Raw genomic sequence first — 14,429 nt, 5'->3', positions numbered from 1 at the left:
CTTCAGTCTATGTAGTAAACAAACCCGCACGTCTCTGCCATTCATTAATTCACACAGAGACGCGCAGAACACGGATTCATATTTCTAACAACTTTTGCAGCTTAACATTTACAGATACTGGTCCATATGGAGATTTGATTTGATCAATTTATGTTAACTTTGACAAATTCCATGACTGTACATATTAAAATGTAAGTTTCATTTTCATGACTGGATTTTGAGATTCCGTCCTCATTTTCTGCTTCGCAGAAATCATAGCGCTGAACCGGGTTTGAATGGGACCTCGGTACTACCGGTACTTAAAGAAACCTGGTACCGTGACATTTACATTTTTTTAGTACCGACTTAGTACCGAAGTACCGGGTCTTTTGACAACACTATAGCCAATCCTTTAACGCACTGACACATGAAGATAAGCATGCCATTGACTGGGTAGAATCTGGTTGGTAAGCAGTATATATCTGGATGTCATCAGCATAACAGTTGTAGTTAAAACCATGATGACGAATTATTTGGCCAAGAGGTTGAATATAGAGGATGAATAATAATGGTCAGAGAACTGAGCCCTGGGGAGCTCCTTTTTTGAGCAAGACAGTAGGAGATTTGGGATTGTGCAGTGAGATGAAGTATTGCCTATTTGTGAGATATGAGAACCAGGATAATGCAGAACCTGAGATGCCAACTTCTGCAAGGCGAGTGTGAGTAATATCTTATGTCAAATAGTATCAAAAGCTGAGCTAAGGTCAGGTAATAAATTGAAGATCAATCCTAGTTGTGTTGACAAGTGTTCGCAGTGTTCGACAGTTCTTTTGAGAACGTTTCAACAGAGCCCTGTTGCTAGACCAGATGCACGGGATCGCAGTAGACGATGACGATAAAATTGCCTGGAAGTCCTTTTTCATCAGGTTCAAAGACAAAATGTGCCCATATTGGCGACGTGACATTTGGCTTTGCCACCAAGTTAGCCCTCTCTGCCATGTTTCGATGGAATAGTAGCTTAAATGCAATTGTCGGCTGCGCAACCACGTGAGAGAATTGTGTTAAGCAGAATAAGCACGTGCAATTAAAAACTGAGGTCCTGCTTTTTTGGCTTTCTCATGAGTCATCCGCCTGTATTTTATGCTTTAGTAAAATGAAATGAAATTCAATATATAGGCTACAAGACATTACACAGGTACTCTAGGCCTAATAGTCAATACAAATGGAATGCTATTAGCCTATTAGAGGTGCATAGATACATTTTTTAATATAGATTAATCTCACTGTAATCTTGGAATTAATCTAGATTAAAATGGCTCATTTGACTTCTGCTGAAGGCATTCAGATGTGCAGGCCAATAGTTTTTTTTTTTTTTTTGCGGTGGTGACGGTTACAGGTTTAGACCTGCAGTAGGCGTCACGTGACCGCGGTATTGCGGTAATGTGGTAACCGTCCCAGGCCTAGTCCTAGATGGGAGCTACTTTTAGTCTTAAGATGTTTTGTGAATATGGCCCTAGTGTTTTTAGCCAATGCATGTTATGTATTTTTGAAGCACTTTGAAATAAAACTGATTTAAATTAGGGCTGAAACGATTCCTTGAGTAACTCGATTACAAAAAATGATCGCCTCTTTTAATTTATTTTAAATCTCACGTCAGGTTCTTTCGCAATGATTTTTTTAAATGTGACACAACGCGTTTTTACGTCACCCACAAAGCGGAAGGAGACACAAGCACTGCGTCCGAGATCAAATAATGCAAGGAGTCAGCAGTGTTTTGATTTGAGGACGCATGCAAATGTAAAGAGAACTTCGTGGCGTGTGTCCATTGCAAGATAGAGCTGGCATACCACAACTAGGGCCCTATGATTTCCGCGATGCAGAAAACGCGGAGGGAACTGCGGAATCCAGTCATTAAAACGGAATTTACAGTTAAACGCGGAATGCACAGAATTTGCCAAATTTTGAATGAATTAATCAAAAATAGGTCATTGCACTTGCATCAAATCACGATATGGACCAATATCTGTAAATATTAAGCCGGAAGAGTCTATTTAAATATGAATCCTGCATGTTCTGCGTGTCTCTGTTAATGAATAAAGCAGAAGCGCGTCTTCCTTTATTTACACACTGAATCGCGCGTGACGCTCCGGTGATTTTAGCGTCTGCTGTCTCACTAAATAAAGACGTGAACACATGAACAACATCTCCAGAACTGCTCTGATGGTCACTTCACGAGCATTTGACCGTTTGATTTGAGTAAAACTAGCCTCACATCACATACACAGAACTGTAAAGGTACGTCAACCCGTCAAAATAAAAGTCCGGTTAAAGACTATTGTTCAGCAGAATGTACATAGCCTACCACAAAAAAAAATCAAACATTTTTTTATTTATTTTTTAAGGTTTAATCACACAACATTTCTTCCATGTTTTATATTTAATAGTAAATCCCATTTGTTTAACAAAAAGTTAAGTTAATTATCAATAATTAAAAGATAAATTAAATTAATGTTTTATGTGTTTAATGTTTAATGTGCATCTCAGAAAATGCTTTATTTAAAACCCCAACTGAATGGCACTTAAATGCACTTAATTCATCTGTCAACTTTCTTGTCATTGTTCACAGTACAAGTACAGACAGAGAAACAATGGGTAATAATTAAATGTTTATTTTTGATGTATGCATTGCATTCTATGCATTTAAAAAATAAAAATATTTTTTTTCTAAAAAAGGAAACTTAGTTGTTCATTTTAAGAGACCTGTGACGGTCTCGGAGGGACCGCACGTTCAACATGGACGTTAATACGCACAAACACACACCGAGACTGTTTGGTGTTACAAGAGTTTATTGTAATTATTGATCAGAGAGTGAATAAAATACCTGCAACCCTCAGGCCACACTCTCCACTGCAGAAACAAACACAGACTACCTTCCATTACAAAGACATTCACATTTATACTGGTGGCCAGCACCATTACCACATGTGGAGGGACAAACTCACAGAAAACACTTTACACATGTTCCCTTAATTATACAGTCTGAAAGAAACATATTGGCATGATGTTCTACTTAATAAATTTACTTTGATGTTATTAATTTGTTCACATTAAACAGGAAATAAAAGCAACAACTTGGTCACGTTGCCCCTGAAACCCCCACGCTCAATTAATACATGGTAGATTCCCACCCTAAGTCGAACCAATAATTCCTGCCATTGTTTCTTACCAGGGCTCTAAAAATCACGGGACAAATGCTACACAGGAACATTACACATAGTTTACAGGTATTTCTTTCACTCTCCGATCAATAATTACAATAAACTCTTGTATCACCAAACAGTATTCGATAGCTACAGCCCTTATTTAAATTGAATCCATGATTGTGCCAATATTATCCAAATTATTTTCTACAGTAAATGTTTTATTCTTTTTAGCTATACCTCATTCTTTAGTATACTTATCATTACCAAAATCAACAACCTCATTTCCGTAACCAATGTATAGGGATGGGTACCGAAACCCGGTATTAAACTGGCCCCGGGGCTAAATTATGAAAGACCGTAGTATCAGTGAGATCTGACGCTATCGGTTCTGCTTTTGGTACTGGAGGAAAAAAAAATATATGTACTATGTATTTTTGCTTAATAATGTTATCGTGCACATTGTATCTCACCAAACATTTCTAATGTGCGAAACACAAGACCGGGATTTACAGCTGTGGATGTGTTTGACTCGTTATTACAACGGATCTGGTATGTACAGCGTTTTCATTGCTCATGTTTGTATGTGTACTGCTTAATACACAGGGAAAATGTGTAATGGATGCCTCGCAGAATCAAATGGAGCTGGAAATGTTTTGTTTTGATTAAAAAATATTAACATTAACATTAAATTTCAACGAAACCCTAAAAATCCACAATATCTTTTACAATAGTGCTCTCATTATAACCGAGACATGCTAGGGCTGTCTCAATCAGTCTAATAGTGGATAGCTGATTGGCCAGCTATCCACTGCGTTGTGATTGGCCGAATGCCTCAAGCGTGTGACAGAAATGTTATGCCCCTTGTCATACTGTGATGTGTGTCCTGGTCAAAACACGGCGAGACAAGACAAAAACAATAAAGCCCATTACAAAAGAGGCATTTGTTGCATCCAGTGGGGACATAATTACGGATTATAATGACTTATACTGTGTTTTTAAGCGTTGCGTTGCATGGCATCGCATCACGCCACGTAAACATAAAACCAATCCATTTGTGATTGGAGAAACAACAAACAACAAGAAATTCTCAATTCATGTCCTCACACCCTCAGCTATGCATATTTTGCATGTCTCTCTTTGTTAACACACCTGATTCAAATAATCAGCTCATTAGAAGTGAGCTCCGTGCATGACCTGTGTTCCCATTGACATGGTTCCTACACAGTGTTCATTGCTCCCTACTCCCTGAGCAGGGGAAACTGTTGAAGTTAACCTCACTTCGGAACATGGATTTGCGCTGCGCAACATCTCCACACACAGACAAGTGTGACATCATATACCTCTGTAAATAAATACAATTTAAATTCACATCTCGCACACTTCAGTGCACTTTTTGAATGGAACATACGTTTGCTTTGAACTGGATTCATGGCAGAATATCCTGTGATGTCCACTTCACAGGGCACTTATGTTCGGACAGAACAAATGACTGAAGCCAGAAGAGAAACATAAAATTGTGCAGAGCAGGAGGGCGTGAAGACTGGAATTGAGAACCACTGCTCTACACTGCTTAAAACTCATGTTTGAATCATCAGTGGCAAATCCTTTAAATATGTAAACATACTTACAGACTGTGAGTCAGAACAGCCGACATTGTAGTCTTCTCTCCCAGGATCAGGAAACCGTCCTCCATAAAATGTGCTGCACACTAAATATTTGGGTTGAACTGTTCTGGAACAGTGTTGTAAATACAATTTCTAGTTGTGTCCTCTTTTGGAAGACCACAACAAAACGAACATAATTTTGGTGTCTTTGGAAAGAAGACCCTTTGGGCTTTACTTTTTATCAACTAGATTTGATGATGCTCAAAAATATTAAAAGTTATAGACACTGAAGTGCCTTGAATTTTTTTTAACCACACTTACTTTTTATTTGATATGAAAATACATGAAATGATACCTGGAGCAATCTAGAAAAGTAATGGGTTGAAAGTCACATGTCTCATGAGTTTCTATTTCAAATATGAATAAGATATCATTAAAAATGAGACTCCTGCAAATATTTTTATGAGACTATGTCTACACCCCCCAACCCCCAAATATAAAACAAATATTTCCCAATAGTATTGAAGGCTTCTACAAACTATTTAGTCATTAAACCTGCCACTGCATAGTTTTTTTCCATTATAAAACACTAGACAGAAACTTAGACATCATATAAGTGATTTAAGCACTAGAAAAATACAATAATAATAATTTGAGTAAGAAAAATAATAATTAAAAAAAAAATTTCACTTTGTTTGCCAGTTGCAGAAAATCCTGAGATTGCTAGAAATGCAGCATTTACAATGAATTACGATGCAAATAAGTGCTGATGGCCACTTATACAGATGGTATTAACACAAATGTGCCAAAGTAAATAATCCACTCTCTCTATTCATATAGACGCGTTCACTTTGATAGCTGTGATCATATAGTAATAGCGAGCTGATTTGCACTCAAACAGATGGTAATCATGCAGATACATTCACATTCAACATAAAATACACTCTCACATATATAAAAACTGTTGAAAAATAAAACAAACAAAGAAAAAGGCGATCGCTATAAGTTCCGCCTCCATCAGCTGACAGGTGCGTCAGAGCGCGTCACGAGGGAGCGCCAGAATTCAAATATAAAAATCTTTCATTCATTCTTTTTTCCGGTGGATTGTCTCATTCTGTATGTGACACTGTACGCTGCAAAACCATGCCGTGTTTTTACTACCAAGATGCAGTTTCCGACCGTGAGTTATTCCATAACGGACACAAACAGTTCTGACGCTGAAGAACTGAAATGTAAACAAAGGAATTATGATCCATATTACAATGTTATTGCTTCGTTGGACAAAACGTGCTTCATGAGATGTCGTTCAGTGGACCCTTACCTTTCTAACTAAACCGGGATTTACAGCTGTGGATGTGTTTATGACTCGTTATTACGACGGATCTGGTATGTACAGCGTTTCTAATGTTCATGTTTTTTATGTGTACTGCTTACACAAATGTAGCAAATACAGGCTTTATAAGCTTTCCATTGAAAAACAGCGAACAGTCGTCAATGCTTGAGGCTTAGATCTTTATAATGATACATAGTTTGTCAAGATTAAATTTGTCCCGTTTCATTTAATCTATTCGTAAACACTGACATGTGCGAGTTTAGAGGCTTTCAGGACGAGGACGTTCTGGTGCTGGCTAACAGGTTAATACACAGGGAAAATCTGTAATGGATGCCTCGCAGATACAAATGGAGCTGGAAATGTTTTGTTTTGATTAAAAGATATTAACATTAACATTAAATTCCAACGAAACCCTAAAAATTCACAATATTTTTTACAATAGTGCTCTCATTATAACCGAGCGCCAAACCTCCCGCTCTCTCTCGTGAGGCCAATAAGGAAGTGACTAAAACTGCAATTCATCGACTGGTCACTTGAGGCTGGCTGCAAATGGGAATCAGTCCCATAGACTCCCCATGTTAAAAAGCGTAGCATATTTTGCAAGTAACTTAGTTGCCCTTTCTCTTGAAATGGGCCTACTTTTCGCTCGCTTCTTTTGGCTTGCTCAGCAAAATATGTCTGTTGGCGTGTGGTTGCATGTGTCAACGCGCCCAGTGAGTTCACACACACACACACACACACACACACACACACTCACACATACACAGGCGCGCGCGCATCGTTTTCGCCTTCTTTCCAAAGTGCTCGGGCAGTTGCGCTCAGCTGCGATCTCCTGAGGCGTCTGTCGTTGCTAAGCATCCATCAGCTGCGATCTCCTTTACAACAAGGACATTTCAGCAATGGATTTCCGCCACCAAAAAACCCTTGCTGTAACTCTGTTACAAGATTTATTTTCAAAGAAAAGTAAACTCTGGAGTGTTTCACCCCGAAGGAAGCTGATTCAGTTGGTTCTTTTCACATGACCTGGTGCGCTTGCGTCATTCTGAAAAGCTGAGATGGTTTTAACTAGATGCTGTGCGGACACGCCTGGAAAAAACGAGCACGTTGCGAGCGCGTCGCTTCCATTATGAGCGCGCAAACCGCATTTGAAATAACGAACTTGAGCACAAAAAAGACATGATATGTGAACGGTCCCTTCATCGGTCAAAATGTTTACTTTCGGTTAGCGGTTAATCGGTCAATATGAGCATCCCTAACTGGCATATAAACATAACATACAAAATTAATTAATCTTAAGCCACACAAAGTCAACATGTTGGTATTTCTTGCTCTGAATCTGCCATAAAATAAAAGTTTATTGATCTTTGAAAAGGTGTACCTGCATTATTATGCCATTATCATTATATTAGTTGAAACTGGTCTTAGAACGACAATATTATCGTTTATCGTGATAATTTCTTTGACAATTTATCGTCCAGCAAAATTTGTTATCGTGACAGCCCTAGTCCGAGAGAGTCGCACGGTGACGCGCTGCCAAGATGGCGATGGCCTGCTCTGCACACTTTAAGCTTCAAAAACACTCTTCAGGAGTCTACGGGTGACGTCACGGACACTACGTCCATATTTTTATACAGTTTATGATTATAACGTTATGTGACTGTAGTTATTAATGTACTGCATTTCTGTTTAGAGCTCTGCGCGCTGAAGATTACCAGTAGAATGAAGAAGCAGGTTTTTAATCAATGGGATTTAACTAATCATTTATCTTATATAAAATTTATTATTTATACAACATAAAGTTAATATTACGACTTGTAGGCTATCTGCAAAAATGCACTGTGTACTTCCTAATGCACTGTGCATGTGTCTTTGCAGCTCTGAATGAACTCCTTTTGTGGACACGTTCTTCACACAATGTGCAGAAACTCTGCAACTAAACTCTAAAACAGTGGTTCCCAACCTCGTTCCTGGAAGGCCCCCCCAACGCTGCACATTTTATATCTCTCCTTTGTCTGACACACCCATTTTTTTTATTGCACTCAGGCAGGTAGGCTTTGTTCTATGCAGTTCTTTTGATAAAGGAAAACATTTACATTTTAAAGATATATTTCTAGATATATTTCAACTTTGAAATCCATTTATCTCTGTAAAAGCCTTAAAAATTAAGATACCAAAAGGTTTGTAAAGGAGATAAGGAGAGATATATATATATATATATATATATATATATATTATATCAAGATATTTAATCAAAAGACCTATCAATCTTTGTGTAAAAATAACAGTGAGTGCTTTAACATGCACGTTCTTAAGCCGGTTATGCTTATTAAACCAAAAAAAAAACATGGTTATGTAAACATGGTAACCCGTTTCTTTTATTTGAGTAAGCTCATAAACAGCGTAAGCATAAACTGGGCGACACAGGTAAAAAAAACTTTTGCCACTTACCCAGATTTTGCGCGGCATAAGGGTGATTCTCACGAAATTGTAGTTTCAAAGATTTCATATATGACATTTATAGGGCTGTGATGGTGGCTGATTTTTACCACTGTGGTAGTCATGGACCCACAACCGCCGGTGCGCGGTGTTGAAAAAAATAAAAAATAAATATATGTGTGTGTGTATATATATATATATATATATATATATATATATATATATATATATATATATATGTATATATGTTAAATTTATTTTATTAGGATAAACCCCTTGAGATGCATCATCTCGTTTTCAATGGGGTCCTAAATGTTAATGTATAAATATATTAGTGTCAAAATTTGCTCGTTTTTACGAAGGCGATAATTGTTTTTCAGTTTAAAGTATTCAAAATATTTAACGTAGGGGCGGGGATGGCCACCCACTCACAACTGCTGCTTCTGTCACTTTTTCTCATGACAAGAAGTTAATTTATTCAGTCGCACTGTGGGTGTAGTCGCTTCCTTTGTGCGTATCCTTTCATATCAATCTGCAAAATAAACTATGTGCAAGCAGAGTCGTGGTCAGTTAATTCATGGAATTACCAAAAAAGGTGATTAAAGCTGACTTAAACTGTGCATGCATGTAATATATTTTATATTAGATACAGGATATATTTATTGGCACATGTCTATAAAATCAGCCCAGCACTGTCTCACTCATCTAACACATCCTATTTAACTCGTCAGTTCGTGTTTATTTGAGCACTTCTGTCAGTGAACGCCGCCTGCAAAACACTAAAATAAATATCAAAGAAATAATGCAGTTAAACAAGAAAGTAGCCTAAATAAGAAAGTTAAATACACCCTGTCTAATGGACGCGAGCGACGCAGCGCGACAAAATACTCATTATAATCAGTGATGCTACACTGGATGCAGCACAACACGACATGATAAATCCCCCGTCCGGTCTGTGAGTTACTGACACAGAGTTCAAATGTCCTGTATAGACACTAGACAGACTCAACCTGTCGCAACGCGTTTGTGTTGCGTCCGGTTTACTTTTCCGCCACCAAGCAAGCTCAGTAACTCCTCATCTGCACGTGCTCTCTTTGAAATAGGAATCGTTGCCATATTTCTTGTTACCATCTTTTATTTATCGCTGTCTCGTTTGTATTTGGCCAGTTTGGAGAGAGCCTCACCAAACCTGACCAGCCAGCGTTTGCCATCATGAGAACTTGTGCAAACGCTGATGGGTGACATGAATGCAGATGACTCCAGATCGGCGATGTGGTATTTGCTTTCCCAACAAGATCCATCCAACACTAGATTAATTTGCTGAATGCATAAACTGTATTTTCCTGCGCTCAAATCTGCCGATCTAAAGGAAACACTGTGTTTGAGGTAATTTGTTAATTACCATAGACTTAAAATTTGCAACTATTACAGTTATTGCACTTGTATAAAAAACTTTGTATTATGCTTGCTATAGAGTTTGTGACGTCACGTGCACTACCGCCGGTGGCAGTAGACAACCGCAGTAGCAACTGACCACCGCGGTGACGCAGTTGTCACGGCAACCGTCACAGCCCTAGACATTTAAAAAAATGTTTATATCAACACATTTTCTTTTTAAGCATTAAGAGCCAGGTCTGAAGTGTCGGTGACCATAAATTTAAAAAAGTTTTACTGACAATTTAACAACTTTTTGAACATATTTCCCAAAACATGTCCTTAAAAATCTCATTACCGTAACACTCTGAAAAGGCCAGTGTCATGGGTAAAACTAATATATTTTCACATTTTTAAAAATGGTTTATGAACAGTCATGCACAGTTACTTGAAACTCTGAAATAAAATATATTTTTATAATAATATTTTTATGTAATTTTCAATGATTTCTCTCATTACCGCAACACCTTCTGCATTTTGCAGCCAATTTTTTTTTTCATTAAAAACTGAAATATTTTCAAAATGATGTGGCAAGCCTAAAAGAACAATGTATAGATTCTGCACATACATTTAAAAGCAGACTACTATTTTTCAATTTCTTAAATATTAAAAGAACACATGTTGCGGTAATGATACATAGGTTACGAAAATGAGGTTCATGATTTCGGTAATGATAATAGGCATATTAAGTATGTGGTACAGTCAAACAAATAATATTTAATGTAGAAAATAAATTAGATAATATTGGCATTAGGGCTGGGACAACGCGTTGAGGTCATCGATGACGTCGACGCAAAAAATACGTCGATGCAAAATATGCGCATCGATTCGTCGACCTGTTTTTATTAGTCTAAAAACTTTTGCAAAACATTTACCTTATGTGCGCTGAATATACGCGATGGCCGGATCAACATTCTGTCCAACGTTATATAACCAATCCAGGGGTTTTTCTGCATTGATCTTTTTTTTTGGCGGCTGTCAAATCGTTATTTGATCGGTGAGTGATCTGTGCTGCGCCTGACAGGACGCGTACGAGAGAGAGCCCCGGCTGTGCGCGCGCACTCACAGTCTTCAAACAACACGAGCGCTTCTTGCTCTCTCTCTCTCCGTCGTGCATATTAATCAAAATCATTAAACACGATAGAAAAAGGGCGAAACACCCAAGTTTCACGCGCGCTCGCACACTCAGTCTTCAAACTACACGAGCGCTGTCTTGCTCTCTCTCTCTCTCTCTCTCTCTCTCTCTCTCTTTCTCTCCCTCCCTCGTGCATATTAACCAAAATCATTAGACACGATAGAAAAAGGGCGGAACGCCAAAGTTTCACGTGGAGCATTCAGAGATTTTTTTTTTTCTACATGACAGGCTGCTGGCTCCCACTGTTAATTTTTATTTTTTATTTTTTGGAAAAGCACTCTCTGTATTAGCTTAAAGCCCTAAAGTTTACATTGGTTACTGTATTCTTTCAATTGCTCTAAACAAGTATTTTGGGTGAACTTTTTTATTGAATGCTAGACATCAAGTTGTTGTTATTTTCATCTGAAAGAAGAACTTTTTTTTCAGTAAGCTAGGCCCTATGTGTTCAGTAAGCTTGTTTCAGTAAGCTATGTGTTTTCAAGGCTTCAAGGTTTTATTGCATGCTATCTCTATACAAGTGCAAAGTAATGCATTCTTAGTCAGTCTTTTATTTTGTAATTTTAAGAGCAATAAACATATATTGCAATGTTAAAGAATTGATGTTTTTTTCATTCAGATATGTAAATCAACATGTATAAATTGTTAGTAGTCAATTAATGGGGAGATAATCGAAATCAAATCGGTCTGGGAAAATTAATCGTTAGATTAATCGATGCATCGAAAAAATAATCGCTAGATTAATCGTTTAAAAAATAATCGTATATCCCAGCCCTAATTGGCATAAATTATTTTGCAGTGCTTCAAAACTAGATAACAGAGTAAAATCACCAGGGGCCATTTTCACAAAATATTTTAAGACTAAATGTTGCTCCTAACTTCTCATCTTTAGGACTCCTAAATTTTTGTTCTACGAGTACTTCACAAAGTGTTTTTATGTAAAAATCAGCTCTTAAATCTGTGAAAAGTTAGTGGTAGTCAAGAGGACACCTAAATCATAAAGACCAAATCATAAACAATCCTAAAATGGCCACAGCAATCCAGTTTGGATTTCTTTTACCTTTGTACTAAATCTTACTGTCATATCAGCCATAATAATTCTATTCTGTTAATTCAAATGCTGCTTATACATATAACAATTATTTATAAGATGCAGACATGTTGAGGCTGACAATTATCTGAGCATATGCTTGTTTAATTAGTGACACTTAGCAGCCTATATTTTAAAAACTTTATTTGAATATTGCAACATTTTTATTTTGAAATCTTTATTTGATTATGGCAACATGATATCTCATTCTACAATATTTCTATTATAAAATAACTGACAGAGACCCATCCTCTATCAGCCAATCACTGTGGGTGTAGTTAGTAATCATGCTGACATCATCCATACCAAAAAGGTCATCCTCACTCTTTCTCTTAGCTTAAGATTTCTCCCCATTCCTTAGTAAAATTCTGTCTCCGCTGCTTTATGAATAGGTTTTATGAGAAAACTCATACCTAAAGACTTTTACTGCTAAGGAGAACTCTTAGTGGCAAGATAAAAGGGTTTGTGAATACAGAATATTATATTGTTGTGAACAAAGCAGTTTAAAGGTCACACTGTGGTTTTCCACAAAAATAAATACTTAATAGTGTAATGTTAGAAAACAAAAAAGACATTAATATTAGTATTGTAATTTTAGTTTTATTATTTAAAAATTATTCACAATAAATTATTACAAAATAATGTTTCTTATTTTATATAACATTTTATGTAATAATCATATAATTATGTAATAATTATTATTTAATAGTCATTGACAGTGGGAATGTAGTGTTTGATTACTCAATTTATGGCTACTGAAAGAGTTGGTTCTGGTAAAGAGTATACCCAAGTGTGAACATCTAAAGTTTTTCCAAAGTCGCTCATTCTTAAGGATGGTTCACAATATATTTTTCTTTTTTCCATAAAGATGTTCTCCTTCAATTTAACCCTAACCATTGTTTTTCAATTAGAATTTAAGAATTTTTAAGAAATTTAAAACTGCTGCATTTTTTCATATTTAATACACTGCCATTCAAAAGTTTAGCATCAATTAAAAAAAAAGTTTGTTAAAGCCTCTTCATCAAGGCTGCATTTATTTGATTAGAACTACAGTAAAAACAGTAATATTATGATAAAGTGATTATCTTTTTAATATACTTTAAACCAGAATTTTATTTCTGTGGTGACAAAGCTGAATTTTCAACATCATTACTCCAGGTTTCAGTGTCAAATGATCCTTTAGAAATTATTATAATATGACATACAGCCAAGTATGGTGACCCATACTCAGAATTTGTGCTCTGCATTTAACCCATCCGAAGTGAACACACACAGCAGTGAACACACACACACACACAAACACACACACACACACACAGTTCTGTTGCTCAGTATAAAAATCATTACACTTATAGAAAGTCCTCATAATGATAGATGCACCAACATTTGTGTAGGCTTCCCAACTATTTTTGATAACTACTCCTGCTGTCACCTCTAACCCATAATGTCTCTCTCCTTCCTGGGAGTTGGTGGGTTGGTATAAACGTTTTCACTGAAATTGGTCACCCTAGCCTTTGCTTAAGCTTTTTTTTGTTTTGTTATTAAATAATATTTAATTTAATAACTCATTATATACATTTAAAAATAGTCTGTATGATTAAATTCTCATTATCGAAAAAGAGGTTCTCTCACCGCAACTGGCCTTAAATTGTTGCGGTGAGTGAAAATGGTGTTGCGGAGCATGAGGTGTCTTAGCATGTTTTGCTAACAACAGAGAACCATGATGATTTAGCAAATTTTTTACTCCATGTATATAATCAGGCATTAATGAAGTTTATTTTCATAGAAAATTTGTCATCTAATATTTTTCTAAATGTGGAAAACTACCCGTTTCGGTGATGATAATCAATTTGTCGTGTACACGTTCTGACAAGAGAATTTTAAACTTTTAAATGGAACAATATGAAGATATCTGCCTACCTTGTTGGTATTTTGAAGGTTCTGCCTCATGTGTTGCTTAATTTAAAATCAAGATTTATATATAAAACAAATTGTGTGTAAATGACCCTCAAAAAATATTGCGGAGGATGAGAACATTAGTCATGGACACTTTATATTTCCACTATTGTATCATTATTATTATACATGAATATTCAGTCTGTGTCATTTTTCTGTCGTGAAAAATTATAGAAGAATATTCATTTACTTTTTTCAGAATATTTTAATTGTAATTTGTTTAAATTACAACACAACATAAGTTAAGATACAGCTGGACGT

The sequence above is a fragment of the Carassius carassius genome, chromosome 50 (assembly GCF_963082965.1).
Source record: "Carassius carassius chromosome 50, fCarCar2.1, whole genome shotgun sequence".
Lineage (NCBI taxonomy): Eukaryota > Metazoa > Chordata > Actinopteri > Cypriniformes > Cyprinidae > Carassius > Carassius carassius.
The sequence above is the reverse complement of the archived record's forward strand: the minus strand, read 5'-3'. Positions refer to the sequence as shown.